The sequence below is a fragment of the Pungitius pungitius genome, unplaced genomic scaffold (genome assembly GCF_949316345.1).
Source record: "Pungitius pungitius unplaced genomic scaffold, fPunPun2.1 scaffold_37, whole genome shotgun sequence".
Classification (NCBI taxonomy): Eukaryota; Metazoa; Chordata; class Actinopteri; order Perciformes; family Gasterosteidae; genus Pungitius; species Pungitius pungitius.
The window spans coordinates 13,242-34,843 of NW_026909808.1; the positions used below are offsets into that span (position 1 = coordinate 13,242).

The following is a 21,602-nucleotide window of genomic DNA, read 5'->3' on the forward strand; positions in this document are numbered from 1 at the left end:
TAACCCACACAAAGATGCCAACGGCAGGCGTGACATAATTTTTTGACGCATTATAAAGGATTAGGAAAAAGATAAAAAGCAGCTTACGGCCATACCTCTCTGGTTCCGCCCGATCTCGTCTGATCTCGGAAGCTAAGCAGAGCAGGGCCTGGTTAGTACCTGGATGGAAGACCGCCTGGAAATCCCAGGTGCCGTAAGCTTTTTCACTTCTCTCTGAAAGCTGCAGAGCGCCGCAGATTGTACACCTACAAATTACAAAAAGTATATCACATTGTTGAAGAGATGCATGTTTATTGTTGTTTTAACGTTGGATATGAAAGGCATTTAGACAATATTATCAAACATGATTCCGTTTCATGGTTGCTAAATTAGTGTTGATCAACATTTAACAATTGGCATACTTTTGTTTGTAATTTAGCCGTTGAAATACAGGTGCTAACCAAACATGTTAGATTTACCAAAGAAGAAAAGTAAAGTTCCCTTTAGGTTTTAGGAACCTCTCTTGCCAATGCTAAGAACTGCTTCAATTTTAGAAAAAGAAACTTCTGATTATCTTTGACACGTTTTAAAGGATTAGGAAAAAGATGAAAAGCAGCTTACGGCCATACCTCTCTGGTTCCGCCCGATCTCGTCTGATCTCGGAAGCTAAGCAGAGCAGGGCCTGGTTAGTACCTGGATGGAAGACCGCCTGGGAATCCCAGGTGCCGTAAGCTTTTTCACTTCTCTCTCTGAAAGCCGCCCAGCGCCGTAGCTTGTACACCTACACAATTGTAAAAAGTTGATCACATTGTAGAAGAGATGCAATAGGAAGAAGATGAAAGGTGGCTTACGTCCATACCATCGTCAGGCCATTTGAGGTGGCGGGGACTGCAATGGCCATCCACCGATTGGCTGGGACTCCTGGGCGGGTCTTCTCTAGTCCATCCAATTTTCGCCATAGGATGTCACAGCCTTCTTTGCATACCCTTATTTAACCCACACAAAGATGCCAACGGCAGGCGTGACATAATTTTTTGACGCATTATAAAGGATTAGGAAAAAGATAAAAAGCAGCTTACGGCCATACCTCTCTGGTTCCGCCCGATCTCGTCTGATCTCGGAAGCTAAGCAGAGCAGGGCCTGGTTAGTACCTGGATGGAAGACCGCCTGGGAATCCCAGGTGCCGTAAGCTTTTTCACTTCTCTCTGAAAGCTGCAGAGCGCCGCAGATTGTACACCTACAAATTACAAAAAGTATATCACATTGTTGAAGAGATGCATGTTTATTGTTGTTTTAACGTTGGATATGAAAGGCATTTAGACAATATTATCAAACATGATTCCGTTTCATGGTTGCTAAATTAGTGTTGATCAACATTTAACAATTGGCATACTTTTGTTTGTAATTTAGCCGTTGAAATACAGGTGCTAACCAAACATGTTAGATTTACCAAAGAAGAATAGTAAAGTTCCCTTTAGGTTTTAGGAACCTCTCTTGCCAATGCTAAGAACTGCTTCAATTTTAGAAAAAGAAACTTCTGATTATCTTTGACACGTTTTAAAGGATTAGGAAAAAGATGAAAAGCAGCTTACGGCCATACCTCTCTGGTTCCGCCCGATCTCGTCTGATCTCGGAAGCTAAGCAGAGCAGGGCCTGGTTAGTACCTGGATGGAAGACCGCCTGGGAATCCCAGGTGCCGTAAGCTTTTTCACTTCTCTCTCTGAAAGCCGCCCAGCGCCGTAGCTTGTACACCTACACAATTGTAAAAAGTTGATCACATTGTAGAAGAGATGCAATAGGAAGAAGATGAAAGGTGGCTTACGTCCATACCATCGTCAGGCCATTTGAGGTGGCGGGGACTGCAATGGCCATCCACCGATTGGCTGGGACTCCTGGGCGGGTCTTCTCTAGTCCATCCAATTTTCGCCATAGGATGTCACAGCCTTCTTTGCATACCCTTATTTAACCCACACAAAGATGCCAACGGCAGGCGTGACATAATTTTTTGACGCATTATAAAGGATTAGGAAAAAGATAAAAAGCAGCTTACGGCCATACCTCTCTGGTTCCGCCCGATCTCGTCTGATCTCGGAAGCTAAGCAGAGCAGGGCCTGGTTAGTACCTGGATGGAAGACCGCCTGGGAATCCCAGGTGCCGTAAGCTTTTTCACTTCTCTCTGAAAGCTGCAGAGCGCCGCAGATTGTACACCTACAAATTACAAAAAGTATATCACATTGTTGAAGAGATGCATGTTTATTGTTGTTTTAACGTTGGATATGAAAGGCATTTAGACAATATTATCAAACATGATTCCGTTTCATGGTTGCTAAATTAGTGTTGATCAACATTTAACAATTGGCATACTTTTGTTTGTAATTTAGCCGTTGAAATACAGGTGCTAACCAAACATGTTAGATTTACCAAAGAAGAATAGTAAAGTTCCCTTTAGGTTTTAGGAACCTCTCTTGCCAATGCTAAGAACTGCTTCAATTTTAGAAAAAGAAACTTCTGATTATCTTTGACACGTTTTAAAGGATTAGGAAAAAGATGAAAAGCAGCTTACGGCCATACCTCTCTGGTTCCGCCCGATCTCGTCTGATCTCGGAAGCTAAGCAGAGCAGGGCCTGGTTAGTACCTGAATGGAAGACCGCCTGGGAATCCCAGGTGCCGTAAGCTTTTTCACTTCTCTCTCTGAAAGCCGCCCAGCGCCGTAGCTTGTACACCTACACAATTGTAAAAAGTTGATCACATTGTAGAAGAGATGCAATAGGAAGAAGATGAAAGGTGGCTTACGTCCATACCATCGTCAGGCCATTTGAGGTGGCGGGGACTGCAATGGCCATCCACCGATTGGCTGGGACTCCTGGGCGGGTCTTCTCTAGTCCATCCAATTTTCGCCATAGGATGTCACAGCCTTCTTTGCATACCCTTATTTAACCCACACAAAGATGCCAACGGCAGGCGTGACATAATTTTTTGACGCATTATAAAGGATTAGGAAAAAGATAAAAAGCAGCTTACGGCCATACCTCTCTGGTTCCGCCCGATCTCGTCTGATCTCGGAAGCTAAGCAGAGCAGGGCCTGGTTAGTACCTGGATGGAAGACCGCCTGGGAATCCCAGGTGCCGTAAGCTTTTTCACTTCTCTCTGAAAGCTGCAGAGCGCCGCAGATTGTACACCTACAAATTACAAAAAGTATATCACATTGTTGAAGAGATGCATGTTTATTGTTGTTTTAACGTTGGATATGAAAGGCATTTAGACAATATTATCAAACATGATTCCGTTTCATGGTTGCTAAATTAGTGTTGATCAACATTTAACAATTGGCATACTTTTGTTTGTAATTTAGCCGTTGAAATACAGGTGCTAACCAAACATGTTAGATTTACCAAAGAAGAATAGTAAAGTTCCCTTTAGGTTTTAGGAACCTCTCTTGCCAATGCTAAGAACTGCTTCAATTTTAGAAAAAGAAACTTCTGATTATCTTTGACACGTTTTAAAGGATTAGGAAAAAGATGAAAAGCAGCTTACGGCCATACCTCTCTGGTTCCGCCCGATCTCGTCTGATCTCGGAAGCTAAGCAGAGCAGGGCCTGGTTAGTACCTGAATGGAAGACCGCCTGGGAATCCCAGGTGCCGTAAGCTTTTTCACTTCTCTCTCTGAAAGCCGCCCAGCGCCGTAGCTTGTACACCTACACAATTGTAAAAAGTTGATCACATTGTAGAAGAGATGCAATAGGAAGAAGATGAAAGGTGGCTTACGTCCATACCATCGTCAGGCCATTTGAGGTGGCGGGGACTGCAATGGCCATCCACCGATTGGCTGGGACTCCTGGGCGGGTCTTCTCTAGTCCATCCAATTTTCGCCATAGGATGTCACAGCCTTCTTTGCATACCCTTATTTAACCCACACAAAGATGCCAACGGCAGGCGTGACATAATTTTTTGACGCATTATAAAGGATTAGGAAAAAGATAAAAAGCAGCTTACGGTCATACCTCTCTGCTTCCGCCCGATCTCGTCTGATCTTGGAAGCTAAGCAGAGCAGGGCCTGGTTAGTACCTGGATGGAAGACCGCCTGGGAATCCCAGGTGCCGTAAGCTTTTTCACTTCTCTCTCTGAAAGCCGCCCAGCGCCGTAGCTTGTACACCTACACAATTGTAAAAAGTTGATCACATTGTAGAAGAGATGCAATAGGAAGAAGATGAAAGGTGGCTTACGTCCATACCATCGTCAGGCCATTTGAGGTGGCGGGGACTGCAATGGCCATCCACCGATTGGCTGGGACTCCTGGGCGGGTCTTCTCTAGTCCATCCAATTTTCGCCATAGGATGTCACAGCCTTCTTTGCATACCCTTATTTAACCCACACAAAGATGCCAACGGCAGGCGTGACATAATTTTTTGACGCATTATAAAGGATTAGGAAAAAGATAAAAAGCAGCTTGCGGCCATACCTCTCTGCTTCCGCCCGATCTCGTCTGATCTCGGAAGCTAAGCAGACCAGGGCCTGGTTAGTACCTGGATGGAAGACCGCCTGGGAATCCCAGGTGCCGTAAGCTTTTTCACTTCTCTCTGAAAGCTGCAGAGCGCCGCAGATTGTACACCTACAAATTACAAAAAGTATATCACATTGTTGAAGAGATGCATGTTTATTGTTGTTTTAACGTTGGATATGAAAGGCATTTAGACAATATTATCAAACATGATTCCGTTTCATGGTTGCTAAATTAGTGTTGATCAACATTTAACAATTGGCATACTTTTGTTTGTAATTTAGCCGTTGAAATACAGGTGCTAACCCAACATGTTAGAATTGCCAGTGAAGAAAAGTAAAGTTACCTTCAGGCTTTAGGAACCTCTCTTGCCAATGCTAAGAACTGCTTCAATTTTAGAAAAAGAAACTTCTGATTATCTTTGACACGTTTTAAAGGATTAGGAAAAAGATGAAAAGCAGCTTACGGCCATACCTCTCTGGTTCCGCCCGATCTCGTCTGATCTCGGAAGCTAAGCAGAGCAGGGCCTGGTTAGTACCTGAATGGAAGACCGCCTGGGAATCCCAGGTGCCGTAAGCTTTTTCACTTCTCTCTCTGAAAGCCGCCCAGCGCCGTAGCTTGTACACCTACACAATTGTAAAAAGTTGATCACATTGTAGAAGAGATGCAATAGGAAGAAGATGAAAGGTGGCTTACGTCCATACCATCGTCAGGCCATTTGAGGTGGCGGGGACTGCAATGGCCATCCACCGATTGGCTGGGACTCCTGGGCGGGTCTTCTCTAGTCCATCCAATTTTCGCCATAGGATGTCACAGCCTTCTTTGCATACCCTTATTTAACCCACACAAAGATGCCAACGGCAGGCGTGACATAATTTTTTGACGCATTATAAAGGATTAGGAAAAAGATAAAAAGCAGCTTACGGCCATACCTCTCTGCTTCCGCCCGATCTCGTCTGATCTCGGAAGCTAAGCAGACCAGGGCCTGGTTAGTACCTGGATGGAAGACCGCCTGGGAATCCCAGGTGCCGTAAGCTTTTTCACTTCTCTCTGAAAGCTGCAGAGCGCCGCAGATTGTACACCTACAAATTACAAAAAGTATATCACATTGTTGAAGAGATGCATGTTTATTGTTGTTTTAACGTTGGATATGAAAGGCATTTAGACAATATTATCAAACATGATTCCGTTTCATGGTTGCTAAATTAGTGTTGATCAACATTTAACAATTGGCATACTTTTGTTTGTAATTTAGCCGTTGAAATACAGGTGCTAACCAAACATGTTAGATTTACCAAAGAAGAAAAGTAAAGTTCCCTTTAGGTTTTAGGAACCTCTCTTGCCAATGCTAAGAACTGCTTCAATTTTAGAAAAAGAAACTTCTGATTATCTTTGACACGTTTTAAAGGATTAGGAAAAAGATGAAAAGCAGCTTACGGCCATACCTCTCTGGTTCCGCCCGATCTCGTCTGATCTCGGAAGCTAAGCAGAGCAGGGCCTGGTTAGTACCTGGATGGAAGACCGCCTGGGAATCCCAGGTGCCGTAAACTTTTTCACTTCTCTCTCTGAAAGCCGCCCAGCGCCGTAGCTTGTACACCTACACAATTGTAAAAAGTTGATCACATTGTAGAAGAGATGCAATAGGAAGAAGATGAAAGGTGGCTTACGTCCATACCATCGTCAGGCCATTTGAGGTGGCGGGGACTGCAATGGCCATCCACCGATTGGCTGGGACTCCTGGGCGGGTCTTCTCTAGTCCATCCAATTTTCGCCATAGGATGTCACAGCCTTCTTTGCATACCCTTATTTAACCCACACAAAGATGCCAACGGCAGGCGTGACATAATTTTTTGACGCATTATAAAGGATTAGGAAAAAGATAAAAAGCAGCTTACGGCCATACCTCTCTGGTTCCGCCCGATCTCGTCTGATCTCGGAAGCTAAGCAGAGCAGGGCCTGGTTAGTACCTCGATGGAAGACCGCCTGGGAATCCCAGGTGCCGTAAGCTTTTTCACTTCTCTCTGAAAGCTGCAGAGCGCCGCAGATTGTACACCTACAAATTACAAAAAGTATATCACATTGTTGAAGAGATGCATGTTTATTGTTGTTTTAACGTTGGATATGAAAGGCATTTAGACAATATTATCAAACATGATTCCGTTTCATGGTTGCTAAATTAGTGTTGATGAACATTTAACAATTGGCATACTTTTGTTTGTAATTTAGCCGTTGAAATACAGGTGCTAACCAAACATGTTAGAATTGCCAGTGAAGAAAAGTAAAGTTACCTTCAGGCTTTAGGAACCTCTCTTGCCAATGCTAAGAACTGCTTCAATTTTAGAAAAAGAAACTTCTGATTATCTTTGACACGTTTTAAAGGATTAGGAAAAAGATGAAAAGCAGCTTACGGCCATACCTCTCTGGTTCCGCCCAATCTCGTCTGATCTCGGAAGCTAAGCAGAGCAGGGCCTGGTTAGTACCTGAATGGAAGACCGCCTGGGAATCCCAGGTGCCGTAAGCTTTTTCACTTCTCTCTCTGAAAGCCGCCCAGCGCCGTAGCTTGTACACCTACACAATTGTAAAAAGTTGATCACATTGTAGAAGAGATGCAATAGGAAGAAGATGAAAGGTGGCTTACGTCCATACCATCGTCAGGCCATTTGAGGTGGCGGGGACTGCAATGGCCATCCACCGATTGGCTGGGACTCCTGGGCGGGTCTTCTCTAGTCCATCCAATTTTCGCCATAGGATGTCACAGCCTTCTTTGCATACCCTTATTTAACCCACACAAAGATGCCAACGGCAGGCGTGACATAATTTTTTGACGCATTATAAAGGATTAGGAAAAAGATAAAAAGCAGCTTACGGCCATACCTCTCTGGTTCCGCCCGATCTCGTCTGATCTCGGAAGCTAAGCAGAGCAGGGCCTGGTTAGTACCTGGATGGAAGACCGCCTGGGAATCCCAGGTGCCGTAAGCTTTTTCACTTCTCTCTCTGAAAGCCGCCCAGCGCCGTAGCTTGTACACCTACACAATTGTAAAAAGTTGATTACATTGTAGAAGAGATGCAATAGGAAGAAGATGAAAGGTGGCTTACGTCCATACCATCGTCAGGCCATTTGAGGTGGCGGGGACTGCAATGGCCATCCACCGATTGGCTGGGACTCCTGGGCGGGTCTTCTCTAGTCCATCCAATTTTCGCCATAGGATGTCACAGCCTTCTTTGCATACCCTTATTTAACCCACACAAAGATGCCAACGGCAGGCGTGACATAATTTTTTGACGCATTATAAAGGATTAGGAAAAAGATAAAAAGCAGCTTACGGCCATACCTCTCTGGTTCCGCCCGATCTCGTCTGATCTCGGAAGCTAAGCAGAGCAGGGCCTGGTTAGTACCTGGATGGAAGACCGCCTGGGAATCCCAGGTGCCGTAAGCTTTTTCACTTCTCTCTGAAAGCTGCAGAGCGCCGCAGATTGTACACCTACAAATTACAAAAAGTATATCACATTGTTGAAGAGATGCATGTTTATTGTTGTTTTAACGTTGGATATGAAAGGCATTTAGACAATATTATCAAACATGATTCCGTTTCATGGTTGCTAAATTAGTGTTGATCAACATTTAACAATTGGCATACTTTTGTTTGTAATTTAGCCGTTGAAATACAGGTGCTAACCAAACATGTTAGATTTACCAAAGAAGAATAGTAAAGTTCCCTTTAGGTTTTAGGAACCTCTCTTGCCAATGCTAAGAACTGCTTCAATTTTAGAAAAAGAAACTTCTGATTATCTTTGACACGTTTTAAAGGATTAGGAAAAAGATGAAAAGCAGCTTACGGCCATACCTCTCTGGTTCCGCCCGATCTCGTCTGATCTCGGAAGCTAAGCAGAGCAGGGCCTGGTTAGTACCTGAATGGAAGACCGCCTGGGAATCCCAGGTGCCGTAAGCTTTTTCACTTCTCTCTCTGAAAGCCGCCCAGCGCCGTAGCTTGTACACCTACACAATTGTAAAAAGTTGATCACATTGTAGAAGAGATGCAATAGGAAGAAGATGAAAGGTGGCTTACGTCCATACCATCGTCAGGCCATTTGAGGTTGCAGGGACTGCAATGGCCATCCACCGATTGGCTGGGACTCCTGGGCGGGTCTTCTCTAGTCCATCCAATTTTCGCCATAGGATGTCACAGCCTTCTTTGCATACCCTTATTTAACCCACACAAAGATGCCAACGGCAGGCGTGACATAATTTTTTGACGCATTATAAAGGATTAGGAAAAAGATAAAAAGCAGCTTACGGTCATACCTCTCTGCTTCCGCCCGATCTCGTCTGATCTTGGAAGCTAAGCAGAGCAGGGCCTGGTTAGTACCTGGATGGAAGACCGCCTGGGAATCCCAGGTGCCGTAAGCTTTTTCACTTCTCTCTCTGAAAGCCGCCCAGCGCCGTAGCTTGTACACCTACACAATTGTAAAAAGTTGATCACATTGTAGAAGAGATGCAATAGGAAGAAGATGAAAGGTGGCTTACGTCCATACCATCGTCAGGCCATTTGAGGTGGCGGGGACTGCAATGGCCATCCACCGATTGGCTGGGACTCCTGGGCGGGTCTTCTCTAGTCCATCCAATTTTCGCCATAGGATGTCACAGCCTTCTTTGCATACCCTTATTTAACCCACACAAAGATGCCAACGGCAGGCGTGACATAATTTTTTGACGCATTATAAAGGATTAGGAAAAAGATAAAAAGCAGCTTACGGCCATACCTCTCTGCTTCCGCCCGATCTCGTCTGATCTCGGAAGCTAAGCAGACCAGGGCCTGGTTAGTACCTGGATGGAAGACCGCCTGGGAATCCCAGGTGCCGTAAGCTTTTTCACTTCTCTCTGAAAGCTGCAGAGCGCCGCAGATTGTACACCTACAAATTACAAAAAGTATATCACATTGTTGAAGAGATGCATGTTTATTGTTGTTTTAACGTTGGATATGAAAGGCATTTAGACAATATTATCAAACATGATTCCGTTTCATGGTTGCTAAATTAGTGTTGATCAACATTTAACAATTGGCATACTTTTGTTTGTAATTTAGCCGTTGAAATACAGGTGCTAACCAAACATGTTAGATTTACCAAAGAAGAAAAGTAAAGTTCCCTTTAGGTTTTAGGAACCTCTCTTGCCAATGCTAAGAACTGCTTCAATTTTAGAAAAAGAAACTTCTGATTATCTTTGACACGTTTTAAAGGATTAGGAAAAAGATGAAAAGCAGCTTACGGCCATACCTCTCTGGTTCCGCCCGATCTCGTCTGATCTCGGAAGCTAAGCAGAGCAGGGCCTGGTTAGTACCTGAATGGAAGACCGCCTGGGAATCCCAGGTGCCGTAAGCTTTTTCACTTCTCTCTCTGAAAGCCGCCCAGCGCCGTAGCTTGTACACCTACACAATTGTAAAAAGTTGATCACATTGTAGAAGAGATGCAATAGGAAGAAGATGAAAGGTGGCTTACGTCCATACCATCGTCAGGCCATTTGAGGTGGCGGGGACTGCAATGGCCATCCACCGATTGGCTGGGACTCCTGGGCGGGTCTTCTCTAGTCCATCCAATTTTCGCCATAGGATGTCACAGCCTTCTTTGCATACCCTTATTTAACCCACACAAAGATGCCAACGGCAGGCGTGACATAATTTTTTGACGCATTATAAAGGATTAGGAAAAAGATAAAAAGCAGCTTACGGCCATACCTCTCTGCTTCCGCCCGATCTCGTCTGATCTCGGAAGCTAAGCAGACCAGGGCCTGGTTAGTACCTGGATGGAAGACCGCCTGGGAATCCCAGGTGCCGTAAGCTTTTTCACTTCTCTCTGAAAGCTGCAGAGCGCCGCAGATTGTACACCTACAAATTACAAAAAGTATATCACATTGTTGAAGAGATGCATGTTTATTGTTGTTTTAACGTTGGATATGAAAGGCATTTAGACAATATTATCAAACATGATTCCGTTTCATGGTTGCTAAATTAGTGTTGATCAACATTTAACAATTGGCATACTTTTGTTTGTAATTTAGCCGTTGAAATACAGGTGCTAACCAAACATGTTAGATTTACCAAAGAAGAAAAGTAAAGTTCCCTTTAGGTTTTAGGAACCTCTCTTGCCAATGCTAAGAACTGCTTCAATTTTAGAAAAAGAAACTTCTGATTATCTTTGACACGTTTTAAAGGATTAGGAAAAAGATGAAAAGCAGCTTACGGCCATACCTCTCTGGTTCCGCCCGATCTCGTCTGATCTCGGAAGCTAAGCAGAGCAGGGCCTGGTTAGTACCTGAATGGAAGACCGCCTGGGAATCCCAGGTGCCGTAAGCTTTTTCACTTCTCTCTCTGAAAGCCGCCCAGCGCCGTAGCTTGTACACCTACACAATTGTAAAAAGTTGATCACATTGTAGAAGAGATGCAATAGGAAGAAGATGAAAGGTGGCTTACGTCCATACCATCGTCAGGCCATTTGAGGTGGCGGGGACTGCAATGGCCATCCACCGATTGGCTGGGACTCCTGGGCGGGTCTTCTCTAGTCCATCCAATTTTCGCCATAGGATGTCACAGCCTTCTTTGCATACCCTTATTTAACCCACACAAAGATGCCAACGGCAGGCGTGACATAATTTTTTGACGCATTATAAAGGATTAGGAAAAAGATAAAAAGCAGCTTACGGCCATACCTCTCTGGTTCCGCCCGATCTCGTCTGATCTCGGAAGCTAAGCAGAGCAGGGCCTGGTTAGTACCTGGATGGAAGACCGCCTGGGAATCCCAGGTGCCGTAAGCTTTTTCACTTCTCTCTGAAAGCTGCAGAGCGCCGCAGATTGTACACCTACAAATTACAAAAAGTATATCACATTGTTGAAGAGATGCATGTTTATTGTTGTTTTAACGTTGGATATGAAAGGCATTTAGACAATATTATCAAACATGATTCCGTTTCATGGTTGCTAAATTAGTGTTGATCAACATTTAACAATTGGCATACTTTTGTTTGTAATTTAGCCGTTGAAATACAGGTGCTAACCAAACATGTTAGATTTACCAAAGAAGAAAAGTAAAGTTCCCTTTAGGTTTTAGGAACCTCTCTTGCCAATGCTAAGAACTGCTTCAATTTTAGAAAAAGAAACTTCTGATTATCTTTGACACGTTTTAAAGGATTAGGAAAAAGATGAAAAGCAGCTTACGGCCATACCTCTCTGGTTCCGCCCGATCTCGTTTGTAGGCCCAGCCCCCACCAGGAATCAGGAAGTGAACACAGTGGCGATTTGTTTGGCGCTTGGATCCATTTCGGTGCTCTAATCTGAACAGTTTTTTGTGGTGTTTTGATATGCCCTAAAGCTTTTTTTATTGAGGTTTTTTGGCAAGACAGAGTTTAGTACCCCCAGCAGTTTTGTACTGTTTGGGGGTAAGTGTTTCTCTTACCTAAAATGGCGGACCAACATGATGAACGAACACGGAACGGACAAAAGGAATCCCAAATGAATAGTGCTTTAGAATCAAACAGTGGTTTGAGCATGGACAGTATGGACAAAAACAACAAGAAGCTCACAGTTAGTGTAGAGCTGGAAGGAGGAAGCAGCATAAGTGCAATGGAGCTGATGAAATGCGTGCGGCAATTGTGTGGTGGTCTGGTGGCATGCCGTGTGGTGGGCCACAACAGATATGAAATGACAATGAGCCACCCGAAGGGAAAGGAAAGACTGTTGGAAGGCTTCAAAATGGGAGAGACGAGGATCCACGCACGGGAGCTGTGCAACAACGAGCTGGTGGTGTCATTCCTAAACCTGCCATTCTACATTGAGGACTGCGAGATCCACGCCAAACTGTCGAGCTGGGGTGTGTCGGCAGCTTCACCAATCAAAAGGCGGATGTGGCCTGGGACAAATGTTGCTGATGGGACACGATTCCTAAAGGTAAAATTCAATGATCATGTCCAGTCCCTGCCGTATTCTACAAAGTTTAGTACTGCTCTGGGTGCAGAATACTTTAGAGTGATACACGACAAACAAATGAAAGTATGCAGGATGTGTATCCAACCTGGGCATATCATGAGGGAATGTCCGGAGTTTCAGTGCCATAAGTGTGGAGTCCAGGGGCACTTTGCTAGAGAATGCAAAAAAAATAAAAACAAATGTAGCTTATGCTATAACAGTATGGAGGAATGCATATGCAACCAGAGTGAGAGTGAATCAATCATGATAGACAATGAAACTATAGAGTCTGGGGAGGATAACAATGGGACGTCGGGGGACGAGAGTGTCATAGGAGAGGAGGGTGTGGAGAGTAAACTGGAGAAGGAGGGGGATAAAGAACTCTCAGAAGAGGATGATGAAGTGAGGGGTGAGACGGGGAAAATGGGAGGAGCAGGTTTGCACAAAAGTACAAAGGAGGACACGAGAAGGGAAAATTTGGAGGAGAGTGTACCGGCATCAACGAGCGAAAAAGGTGGAAGGACGCTCTCAGGGCAGTGTGTACCATCAGATCAAGAAGCCCCGACTAGAAACCTAGAACTACCGATGGCGACAGACTCGTTGCCGGCAAGACAGCCAGACAAAAGGCTGCACAGCGACTTGGATGACCCTCATCCTAAAACAGACCCGGACATGGACTTTGAGAAGGCGAAGGTTTTAAGAAATAGAGCCGAGGAGAGAAAAGCAAAGGTCATGGCTAAGAAAAAGCTGAAAAACAAAAATAACTAGATGGTATGCACTTTCATATATATTACAATGATGGCTTCCTTTGGTTTCCAAATTACCTCTCTGAATGCCAACGGGCTTCGAAATAAAAATAAACTGGACTCAACTTTAAAACAACTCAAATCAGAAATAATATGCCTTCAGGAAACAAATTGGGATGTTTCTTTACGGGAAAATGTGATCAAACAGTGGGGAGGGAAGGTCATCTCAAATGAGGGAACCCCAAACTCTTGTGGTGTGGCCTCACTCTTTCAAGCCAATATCTTCAAAACCATTAACGAGGTTCATAGGGACCGAGAAGGTAGGGTTTTGGTCGTTGATTTCTGCCTGGCAAACGATACATTTAGGCTGATAAATGTGTATGCACCAAATGGAGAAGGGGAAAGAAAACAGTTCTTTAAAAATCTAGAGAAATGGTGTAATGAAAACACTTTTGTAATTGGTGATTTTAATGTGGTCCTAATGGAAAAAGATTTGTCCAAAAACAATGTCTATAGAAATGATTCTAGTAGAAGTACACTGAAAAAAGTAATGAATAATTGCAATATAATAGATATTTGGAGGATATTAAATAAAAACAAAACTGCATTTTCAAGAAGACAAGCTGTTGAAGGAATATTGAAGCAGTCAAGAATTGATTTCTGCTTAGTGGCTTCAGGTGTGGTTAAACATATAACATCCTGTGAATACTACTTTTACTCTGGGAGCGATCACGCTTCAGTGACAGTGTGTGTGGGAGGTGCGAGAATGAAGAGGGGAGGGGGTTTATGGTGTCTAAATATAAGCCACCTGAAAAACGACATATTAAAAAGTAAAATTGAAAGGTATTTAGCAAAGGTGACACACGATATGGCTTTTGTAGATGACGTGTTTGGTTTTTGGGAGGATGTTAAAGAAAAACTAAAAAAAATGTGTATAAGGTTCAGCAAAAACAAAAACTGGGAGAATAAAAGAGAGGAACGAGAGTTAATTCTCCTCCTGCAAAACGAAATAGAAAAATGTGAAGAGGATCCAAATTATGACAGTGAAAAATATGAACTGTATAAAACCAGAATAACTGAACTAGAAAAAAAAAGATGTGCGGGTGCAATAATACGGAGTAGAGCAAAATATATAACTGAAGGAGAAAGATGCACAGCTTTCTTTCTAGGTCTAGAAAAAACAAATCAAGAAAAGACTTATATATCGAGCATTGAAAATTCCAGGGGGGAAATAGTAGAAGAAACCGAAGGCATTTTGAGAACCATACAGGGTTACTATCAAAAATTATTTGAAAGTGAAGGGATTGTGACTAGTGAAATGAATGAAGTAGTAAATAAAATAAATAATAAACTAGAAGATAACGACAGTGTGTGGTGCGAGATGCCGCTCTCACTGAGCGAAATAGAACAGGCCATAATGAAGCTAAATAAAAATAAAAGCCCGGGGGCAGATGGTTTGCCTGCCGAGTTCTTTCAAGAATTTAAGGAAATGCTGGGGCCACTTTTGCTGACACTCTATGAACAGATGGACACTGAGCAGAGGGCTCCAGCATCATTTACGGAGGGGATAGTCACTCTGATATTCAAAAAAGGGGAGAAAAAGCTGCTTTCCAACTACAGACCGATCAGTTTGCTTAACACAGACTATAAAATATTCACAAAAATACTTGCAAACAGATTAAAAACTGTAATAAATTCAATAATAGGACCAACGCAGGCTTACAGCATTCCGGGGAGGGACATCTCAGACACCATCAACACAATCAGAGATACAGTAAGCTGCTTAAATAAGGAGGGAGGGATTTTGTTAGGAGTAGACCTAGAGAAGGCTTTTGATAGAGTGGAACATCCCTTCCTGTGGGCCGTGCTGGAGCGTTTTGGTTTTGGACCAATATTCATAAAAAGAATCAAAATGATGTACAGCGGAGCGAAAAGTAGGGTGAAATGTAATGGATTACTAACTAACAGTTTTGAGCTAGGACGATCAGTGAGACAGGGTTGCCCGCTGTCGGCGCTGCTCTACAGCCTGGTGGCGGAGCCCCTGGCCTATACTATAAATAATGACGACCTAATAAAGGGAATCTGGACACCGGCAGGAAACCAAATTAAAATTATGCAGTATGCAGATGATGTAAATATTTGTGTGAAAACTAGTAGCTGCATAAACAAAGTATTAGACCATATAAAGAAATATGAAAGAGCATCAGGCGCAAAAATTAATACAAAAAAAACCGAGCTGATGGTCTTCGGGCCCTGCAATGTCCCAGCTGATATGTGGGGTTTTAAAAAAATAGAGGACGAAAGGAAAATCTTGGGTATATATATAGGTAAAAATGAAAAGAGTGCAACGGACAAAACATGGAACGAGGTTTTGGTAAAAATAAAAAACCTGCTAAATTTATGGTATGCAAGAGGCCTCGCTTTGAAGGGAAAGGTAATAGTAGTAAATGCCCTGATACTGTCCAAAATTAATCACATTCTGGGGTCCTGTGAGCTGCCCACTTGGGTGTTCAATCGGCTCAATGCAGCCGTTGCCACGTTTTTTTGGAAGGGAAAGGGGAATTCGATCGCTCGCAAGACGTTAATAGCTAACAAAAGGGAGGGGGGTTTAGCTTTGATTGATGTAAGTGTAAAAAGAGACGCACTGAGGGTAAAATTAATAGGGAGATTTTTAAATCCAAAAAGGCAGCTGCCCGGTAGAGATTTCCTGGCAGGCCTCCTGGAAGGGTACGGAGAGAGAAGTGTGTATAACCTATGTGCCCTCTCGCCAGCACACGTAAGGGTGGGTCTGTCGGGGTTCTACAGGGAAGTGCTGGAGGCTTGGGACAAAATTATGCCGCATCTCACACCTGACGTTAAAGGAAAGGTGCAAGTGCTAAAATTACCTTTCCTATCAAGCCCGGGGTTTGTCGGGGGCGGGAGGCCGATTACGAGTTGCCACTTAATGCAGGCAGGTTTAACAGCCGTAGGGAGTGTGTGTGGAACAAACGGCTGTTTTGATTTAGGAAAAGTAAACGGTAAACTCCAGGCATGTGGAAGTAAATATGCACCGGCAAGAATAAAAGACATAGGGAAAATATTTGATCAATGCATGGGTCATGAATGGAAAGAAAGAATGAATGAAGTGACAGAGCAGGACAGGGCACTTGGTTTTACGCTGTGTGTTAAAGATAAACAAAAAAATATAATTGAAGTAAAAACAAAAATTTTCTACAGCATCCTAATAAAAAAACACATAGTTAAACCAGCAGCAGAAAAGGCATGGGAAAAAATCTTCCCAAAAGATAAGACAAGCTCAATATGGGTAAATCTTGAATTCAGCCTCATCCCCCCAGAGGTCTACAGCTCTGAGTTTAAGATAAGGCACCGGAAATATTTTACAGGAATTGTCTTGCACCAGATACACAAGGAAAAATTCTCAAGAATGTGTTCTGTGTGTGAAACGGAAGAAGAGGATTTGGAGCACCTTATTTGGTCTTGTACAGCACTCAGAACCTTTAGAGAATACATAAGAGAGCTTCTAACAAAGGGTTGTGGAGTAAAAATGACGAGGGGAACATCATGGGACTGGACCTGGTGTTTTCGGACTGCCAAAGAATGCTGGAGGCCGGAGGATGGATATCGCCAACGCATGCCTGGCATTTGCTAGAAGAGCAGTGCTGCTGAGAAGAAACCTTGCCCTCTTCGAGGGAAAAAAAACGGACGTTGAGACTCTTTTCAAGAGCAATATAAAAGCATACTGGAAAACTATATATGCATTCAAAAAAGATCTGCTCAAGGAATGGATGGACGAAAATAATCTCTTGTTTCAGGAGGACAATGACAAAGATCTTATCTTTCGGTTTTAAATGTTTTTCTTGTGTGCCTTAACTTGTTGTCGTTGCGCACTTCTTTTTTTGGTTTTGTTTGGAAAAAGATATGGCTAATAAGGCAAAACTTTCTACTGCCGAGTGAAGAAAAGAAAAGAAAAAAAAAAAAAAAAAAAAAATCCTATAATATGATTTTGTTCTCATCTTAAAGACCCTGATTGCTGATGTTCAGAAAATAATTAAATAATAATGTATGTATAATATGTAATAATGTATAATAATGTATGTATATATAATGTATATAGTGAATATGTAAACAATGTAAAAAATGATTTTTGGAAAATGTATTTTTTATAATAAAAGAAAAAAAAAAAAAAAAAAAGTTCCGCCCGATCTCGTCTGATCTCGGAAGCTAAGCAGAGCAGGGCCTGGTTAGTACCTGAATGGAAGACCGCCTGGGAATCCCAGGTGCCGTAAGCTTTTTCACTTCTCTCTCTGAAAGCCGCCCAGCGCCGTAGCTTGTACACCTACACAATTGTAAAAAGTTGATCACATTGTAGAAGAGATGCAATAGGAAGAAGATGAAAGGTGGCTTACGTCCATACCATCGTCAGGCCATTTGAGGTGGCGGGGACTGCAATGGCCATCCACCGATTGGCTGGGACTCCTGGGCGGGTCTTCTCTAGTCCATCCAATTTTCGCCATAGGATGTCACAGCCTTCTTTGCATACCCTTATTTAACCCACACAAAGATGCCAACGGCAGGCGTGACATAATTTTTTGACGCATTATAAAGGATTAGGAAAAAGATAAAAAGCAGCTTACGGCCATACCTCTCTGCTTCCGCCCGATCTCGTCTGATCTCGGAAGCTAAGCAGACCAGGGCCTGGTTAGTACCTGGATGGAAGACCGCCTGGGAATCCCAGGTGCCGTAAGCTTTTTCACTTCTCTCTGAAAGCTGCAGAGCGCCGCAGATTGTACACCTACAAATTACAAAAAGTATATCACATTGTTGAAGAGATGCATGTTTATTGTTGTTTTAACGTTGGATATGAAAGGCATTTAGACAATATTATCAAACATGATTCCGTTTCATGGTTGCTAAATTAGTGTTGATGAACATTTAACAATTGGCATACTTTTGTTTGTAATTTAGCCGTTGAAATACAGGTGCTAACCAAACATGTTAGAATTGCCAGTGAAGAAAAGTAAAGTTACCTTCAGGCTTTAGGAACCTCTCTTGCCAATGCTAAGAACTGCTTCAATTTTAGAAAAAGAAACTTCTGATTATCTTTGACACGTTTTAAAGGATTAGGAAAAAGATGAAAAGCAGCTTACGGCCATACCTCTCTGGTTCCGCCCAATCTCGTCTGATCTCGGAAGCTAAGCAGAGCAGGGCCTGGTTAGTACCTGAATGGAAGACCGCCTGGGAATCCCAGGTGCCGTAAGCTTTTTCACTTCTCTCTCTGAAAGCCGCCCAGCGCCGTAGCTTGTACACCTACACAATTGTAAAAAGTTGATCACATTGTAGAAGAGATGCAATAGGAAGAAGATGAAAGGTGGCTTACGTCCATACCATCGTCAGGCCATTTGAGGTGGCGGGGACTGCAATGGCCATCCACCGATTGGCTGGGACTCCTGGGCGGGTCTTCTCTAGTCCATCCAATTTTCGCCATAGGATGTCACAGCCTTCTTTGCATACCCTTATTTAACCCACACAAAGATGCCAACGGCAGGCGTGACATAATTTTTTGACGCATTATAAAGGATTAGGAAAAAGATAAAAAGCAGCTTACGGCCATACCTCTCTGGTTCCGCCCGATCTCGTCTGATCTCGGAAGCTAGGCAGAGCAGGGCCTGGTTAGTACCTGGATGGAAGACCGCCTGGGAATCCCAGGTGCCGTAAGCTTTTTCACTTCTCTCTCTGAAAGCCGCCCAGCGCCGTAGCTTGTACACCTACACAATTGTAAAAAGTTGATCACATTGTAGAAGAGATGCAATAGGAAGAAGATGAAAGGTGGCTTACGTCCATACCATCGTCAGGCCATTTGAGGTGGCGGGGACTGCAATGGCCATCCACCGATTGGCTGGGACTCCTGGGCGGGTCTTCTCTAGTCCATCCAATTTTCGCCATAGGATGTCACAGCCTTCTTTGCATACCCTTATTTAACCCACACAAAGATGCCAACGGCAGGCGTGACATAATTTTTTGACGCATTATAAAGGATTAGGAAAAAGATAAAAAGCAGCTTACGGCCATACCTCTCTGGTTCCGCCCGATCTCGTCTGATCTCGGAAGCTAAGCAGAGCAGGGCCTGGTTAGTACCTGGATGGAAGACCGCCTGGGAATCCCAGGTGCCGTAAGCTTTTTCACTTCTCTCTGAAAGCTGCAGAGCGCCGCAGATTGTACACCTACAAATTACAAAAAGTATATCACATTGTTGAAGAGATGCATGTTTATTGTTGTTTTAACGTTGGATATGAAAGGCATTTAGACAATATTATCAAACATGATTCCGTTTCATGGTTGCTAAATTAGTGTTGATCAACATTTAACAATTGGCATACTTTTGTTTGTAATTTAGCCGTTGAAATACAGGTGCTAACCAAACATGTTAGATTTACCAAAGAAGAATAGTAAAGTTCCCTTTAGGTTTTAGGAACCTCTCTTGCCAATGCTAAGAACTGCTTCAATTTTAGAAAAAGAAACTTCTGATTATCTTTGACACGTTTTAAAGGATTAGGAAAAAGATGAAAAGCAGCTTACGGCCATACCTCTCTGGTTCCGCCCGATCTCGTCTGATCTCGGAAGCTAAGCAGAGCAGGGCCTGGTTAGTACCTGAATGGAAGACCGCCTGGGAATCCCAGGTGCCGTAAGCTTTTTCACTTCTCTCTCTGAAAGCCGCCCAGCGCCGTAGCTTGTACACCTACACAATTGTAAAAAGTTGATCACATTGTAGAAGAGATGCAATAGGAAGAAGATGAAAGGTGGCTTACGTCCATACCATCGTCAGGCCATTTGAGGTGGCGGGGACTGCAATGGCCATCCACCGATTGGCTGGGACTCCTGGGCGGGTCTTCTCTAGTCCATCCAATTTTCGCCATAGGATGTCACAGCCTTCTTTGCATACCCTTATTTAACCCACACAAAGATGCCAACGGCAGGCGTGACATAATTTTTTGACGCATTATAAAGGATTAGGAAAAAGATAAAAAGCAGCTTACGGTCATACCTCTCTGCTTCCGCCCGATCTCGTCTGATCTTGGAAGCTAAGCAGAGCAGGGCCTGGTTAGTACCTGGATGGAAGACCGCCTGGGAATCCCAGGTGCCGTAAGCTTTTTCACTTCTCTCTCTGAAAGCCGCCCAGCGCCGTAGCTTGTACACCTACACAATTGTAAAAAGTTGATCACATTGTAGAAGAGATGCAATAGGAAGAAGATGAAAGGTGGCTTACGTCCATACCATCGTCAGGCCATTTGAGGTGGCGGGGACTGCAATGGCCATCCACCGATTGGCTGGGACTCCTGGGCGGGTCTTCTCTAGTCCATCCAATTTTCGCCATAGGATGTCACAGCCTTCTTTGCATACCCTTATTTAACCCACACAAAGATGCCAACGGCAGGCGTGACATAATTTTTTGACGCATTATAAAGGATTAGGAAAAAGATAAAAAGCAGCTTACGGCCATACCTCTCTGCTTCCGCCCGATCTCGTCTGATCTCGGAAGCTAAGCAGACCAGGGCCTGGTTAGTACCTGGATGGAAGACCGCCTGGGAATCCCAGGTGCCGTAAGCTTTTTCACTTCTCTCTGAAAGCTGCAGAGCGCCGCAGATTGTACACCTACAAATTACAAAAAGTATATCACATTGTTGAAGAGATGCATGTTTATTGTTGTTTTAACGTTGGATATGAAAGGCATTTAGACAATATTATCAAACATGATTCCGTTTCATGGTTGCTAAATTAGTGTTGATCAACATTTAACAATTGGCATACTTTTGTTTGTAATTTAGCCGTTGAAATACAGGTGCTAACCAAACATGTTAGAATTGCCAGTGAAGAAAAGTAAAGTTACCTTCAGGCTTTAGGAACCTCTCTTGCCAATGCTAAGAACTGCTTCAATTTTAGAAAAAGAAACTTCTGATTATCTTTGACACGTTTTAAAGGATTAGGAAAAAGATGAAAAGCAGCTTACGGCCATACCTCTCTGGTTCCGCCCAATCTCGTCTGATCTCGGAAGCTAAGCAGAGCAGGGCCTGGTTAGTACCTGAATGGAAGACCGCCTGGGAATCCCAGGTGCCGTAAGCTTTTTCACTTCTCTCTCTGAAAGCCGCCCAGCGCCGTAGCTTGTACACCTACACAATTGTAAAAAGTTGATCACATTGTAGAAGAGATGCAATAGGAAGAAGATGAAAGGTGGCTTACGTCCATACCATCGTCAGGCCATTTGAGGTGGCGGGGACTGCAATGGCCATCCACCGATTGGCTGGGACTCCTGGGCGGGTCTTCTCTAGTCCATCCAATTTTCGCCATAGGATGTCACAGCCTTCTTTGCATACCCTTATTTAACCCACACAAAGATGCCAACGGCAGGCGTGACATAATTTTTTGACGC

The 21,602-nt window shown here is 43.6% G+C and overlaps 32 non-coding genes across 32 annotated transcripts; all 32 read left to right on the top strand.

Annotated features, from left to right (window-relative positions):
• The first annotated feature begins 81 nt into the window (after positions 1–81).
• LOC134109951 (5S ribosomal RNA) lies at positions 82–200 on the top strand. Its single transcript, XR_009943346.1, has one exon. It is a non-coding gene; the product is annotated as a 5S ribosomal RNA (ribosomal RNA).
• A 394-nt stretch (positions 201–594) lies between these two features.
• LOC134110348 (5S ribosomal RNA) lies at positions 595–713 on the top strand. Its single transcript, XR_009943733.1, has one exon. It is a non-coding gene; the product is annotated as a 5S ribosomal RNA (ribosomal RNA).
• Positions 714–1,052: 339 nt separating this feature from the next.
• Positions 1,053–1,171, top strand: LOC134110359 (5S ribosomal RNA). The gene has a single exon (XR_009943744.1). It is a non-coding gene; the product is annotated as a 5S ribosomal RNA (ribosomal RNA).
• Positions 1,172–1,565: 394 nt separating this feature from the next.
• Positions 1,566–1,684, top strand: LOC134110370 (5S ribosomal RNA). The gene has a single exon (XR_009943755.1). It is a non-coding gene; the product is annotated as a 5S ribosomal RNA (ribosomal RNA).
• A 339-nt stretch (positions 1,685–2,023) lies between these two features.
• LOC134110381 (5S ribosomal RNA) lies at positions 2,024–2,142 on the top strand. Its single transcript, XR_009943766.1, has one exon. It is a non-coding gene; the product is annotated as a 5S ribosomal RNA (ribosomal RNA).
• Positions 2,143–2,536: 394 nt separating this feature from the next.
• LOC134109831 (5S ribosomal RNA) lies at positions 2,537–2,655 on the top strand. The gene has a single exon (XR_009943226.1). It is a non-coding gene; the product is annotated as a 5S ribosomal RNA (ribosomal RNA).
• Positions 2,656–2,994: 339 nt separating this feature from the next.
• On the top strand, positions 2,995–3,113 carry LOC134110393 (5S ribosomal RNA). Its single transcript, XR_009943778.1, has one exon. It is a non-coding gene; the product is annotated as a 5S ribosomal RNA (ribosomal RNA).
• Positions 3,114–3,507: 394 nt separating this feature from the next.
• LOC134109832 (5S ribosomal RNA) lies at positions 3,508–3,626 on the top strand. The gene has a single exon (XR_009943227.1). It is a non-coding gene; the product is annotated as a 5S ribosomal RNA (ribosomal RNA).
• A 339-nt stretch (positions 3,627–3,965) lies between these two features.
• Positions 3,966–4,084, top strand: LOC134110102 (5S ribosomal RNA). The gene has a single exon (XR_009943496.1). It is a non-coding gene; the product is annotated as a 5S ribosomal RNA (ribosomal RNA).
• A 339-nt stretch (positions 4,085–4,423) lies between these two features.
• Positions 4,424–4,542, top strand: LOC134110171 (5S ribosomal RNA). Its single transcript, XR_009943565.1, has one exon. It is a non-coding gene; the product is annotated as a 5S ribosomal RNA (ribosomal RNA).
• A 394-nt stretch (positions 4,543–4,936) lies between these two features.
• LOC134109833 (5S ribosomal RNA) lies at positions 4,937–5,055 on the top strand. Its single transcript, XR_009943228.1, has one exon. It is a non-coding gene; the product is annotated as a 5S ribosomal RNA (ribosomal RNA).
• A 339-nt stretch (positions 5,056–5,394) lies between these two features.
• Positions 5,395–5,513, top strand: LOC134110122 (5S ribosomal RNA). The gene has a single exon (XR_009943516.1). It is a non-coding gene; the product is annotated as a 5S ribosomal RNA (ribosomal RNA).
• A 394-nt stretch (positions 5,514–5,907) lies between these two features.
• Positions 5,908–6,026, top strand: LOC134109926 (5S ribosomal RNA). The gene has a single exon (XR_009943321.1). It is a non-coding gene; the product is annotated as a 5S ribosomal RNA (ribosomal RNA).
• A 339-nt stretch (positions 6,027–6,365) lies between these two features.
• Positions 6,366–6,484, top strand: LOC134109791 (5S ribosomal RNA). The gene has a single exon (XR_009943186.1). It is a non-coding gene; the product is annotated as a 5S ribosomal RNA (ribosomal RNA).
• A 394-nt stretch (positions 6,485–6,878) lies between these two features.
• LOC134110144 (5S ribosomal RNA) lies at positions 6,879–6,997 on the top strand. Its single transcript, XR_009943538.1, has one exon. It is a non-coding gene; the product is annotated as a 5S ribosomal RNA (ribosomal RNA).
• A 339-nt stretch (positions 6,998–7,336) lies between these two features.
• On the top strand, positions 7,337–7,455 carry LOC134110404 (5S ribosomal RNA). Its single transcript, XR_009943789.1, has one exon. It is a non-coding gene; the product is annotated as a 5S ribosomal RNA (ribosomal RNA).
• Positions 7,456–7,794: 339 nt separating this feature from the next.
• LOC134110415 (5S ribosomal RNA) lies at positions 7,795–7,913 on the top strand. The gene has a single exon (XR_009943800.1). It is a non-coding gene; the product is annotated as a 5S ribosomal RNA (ribosomal RNA).
• A 394-nt stretch (positions 7,914–8,307) lies between these two features.
• Positions 8,308–8,426, top strand: LOC134109834 (5S ribosomal RNA). The gene has a single exon (XR_009943229.1). It is a non-coding gene; the product is annotated as a 5S ribosomal RNA (ribosomal RNA).
• Positions 8,427–8,765: 339 nt separating this feature from the next.
• LOC134110104 (5S ribosomal RNA) lies at positions 8,766–8,884 on the top strand. Its single transcript, XR_009943498.1, has one exon. It is a non-coding gene; the product is annotated as a 5S ribosomal RNA (ribosomal RNA).
• Positions 8,885–9,223: 339 nt separating this feature from the next.
• Positions 9,224–9,342, top strand: LOC134110123 (5S ribosomal RNA). The gene has a single exon (XR_009943517.1). It is a non-coding gene; the product is annotated as a 5S ribosomal RNA (ribosomal RNA).
• A 394-nt stretch (positions 9,343–9,736) lies between these two features.
• On the top strand, positions 9,737–9,855 carry LOC134109835 (5S ribosomal RNA). The gene has a single exon (XR_009943230.1). It is a non-coding gene; the product is annotated as a 5S ribosomal RNA (ribosomal RNA).
• A 339-nt stretch (positions 9,856–10,194) lies between these two features.
• On the top strand, positions 10,195–10,313 carry LOC134110124 (5S ribosomal RNA). Its single transcript, XR_009943518.1, has one exon. It is a non-coding gene; the product is annotated as a 5S ribosomal RNA (ribosomal RNA).
• A 394-nt stretch (positions 10,314–10,707) lies between these two features.
• LOC119199530 (5S ribosomal RNA) lies at positions 10,708–10,826 on the top strand. The gene has a single exon (XR_005114773.2). It is a non-coding gene; the product is annotated as a 5S ribosomal RNA (ribosomal RNA).
• A 339-nt stretch (positions 10,827–11,165) lies between these two features.
• LOC134110426 (5S ribosomal RNA) lies at positions 11,166–11,284 on the top strand. The gene has a single exon (XR_009943811.1). It is a non-coding gene; the product is annotated as a 5S ribosomal RNA (ribosomal RNA).
• A 6,521-nt stretch (positions 11,285–17,805) lies between these two features.
• Positions 17,806–17,924, top strand: LOC134110126 (5S ribosomal RNA). Its single transcript, XR_009943520.1, has one exon. It is a non-coding gene; the product is annotated as a 5S ribosomal RNA (ribosomal RNA).
• Positions 17,925–18,318: 394 nt separating this feature from the next.
• LOC134110145 (5S ribosomal RNA) lies at positions 18,319–18,437 on the top strand. The gene has a single exon (XR_009943539.1). It is a non-coding gene; the product is annotated as a 5S ribosomal RNA (ribosomal RNA).
• A 339-nt stretch (positions 18,438–18,776) lies between these two features.
• On the top strand, positions 18,777–18,895 carry LOC134110019 (5S ribosomal RNA). Its single transcript, XR_009943413.1, has one exon. It is a non-coding gene; the product is annotated as a 5S ribosomal RNA (ribosomal RNA).
• Positions 18,896–19,234: 339 nt separating this feature from the next.
• Positions 19,235–19,353, top strand: LOC134110437 (5S ribosomal RNA). The gene has a single exon (XR_009943822.1). It is a non-coding gene; the product is annotated as a 5S ribosomal RNA (ribosomal RNA).
• A 394-nt stretch (positions 19,354–19,747) lies between these two features.
• Positions 19,748–19,866, top strand: LOC134109837 (5S ribosomal RNA). The gene has a single exon (XR_009943232.1). It is a non-coding gene; the product is annotated as a 5S ribosomal RNA (ribosomal RNA).
• Positions 19,867–20,205: 339 nt separating this feature from the next.
• Positions 20,206–20,324, top strand: LOC134110105 (5S ribosomal RNA). Its single transcript, XR_009943499.1, has one exon. It is a non-coding gene; the product is annotated as a 5S ribosomal RNA (ribosomal RNA).
• A 339-nt stretch (positions 20,325–20,663) lies between these two features.
• LOC134110127 (5S ribosomal RNA) lies at positions 20,664–20,782 on the top strand. The gene has a single exon (XR_009943521.1). It is a non-coding gene; the product is annotated as a 5S ribosomal RNA (ribosomal RNA).
• A 394-nt stretch (positions 20,783–21,176) lies between these two features.
• Positions 21,177–21,295, top strand: LOC134110146 (5S ribosomal RNA). The gene has a single exon (XR_009943540.1). It is a non-coding gene; the product is annotated as a 5S ribosomal RNA (ribosomal RNA).
• The last annotated feature ends 307 nt before the right edge of the window (positions 21,296–21,602 follow it).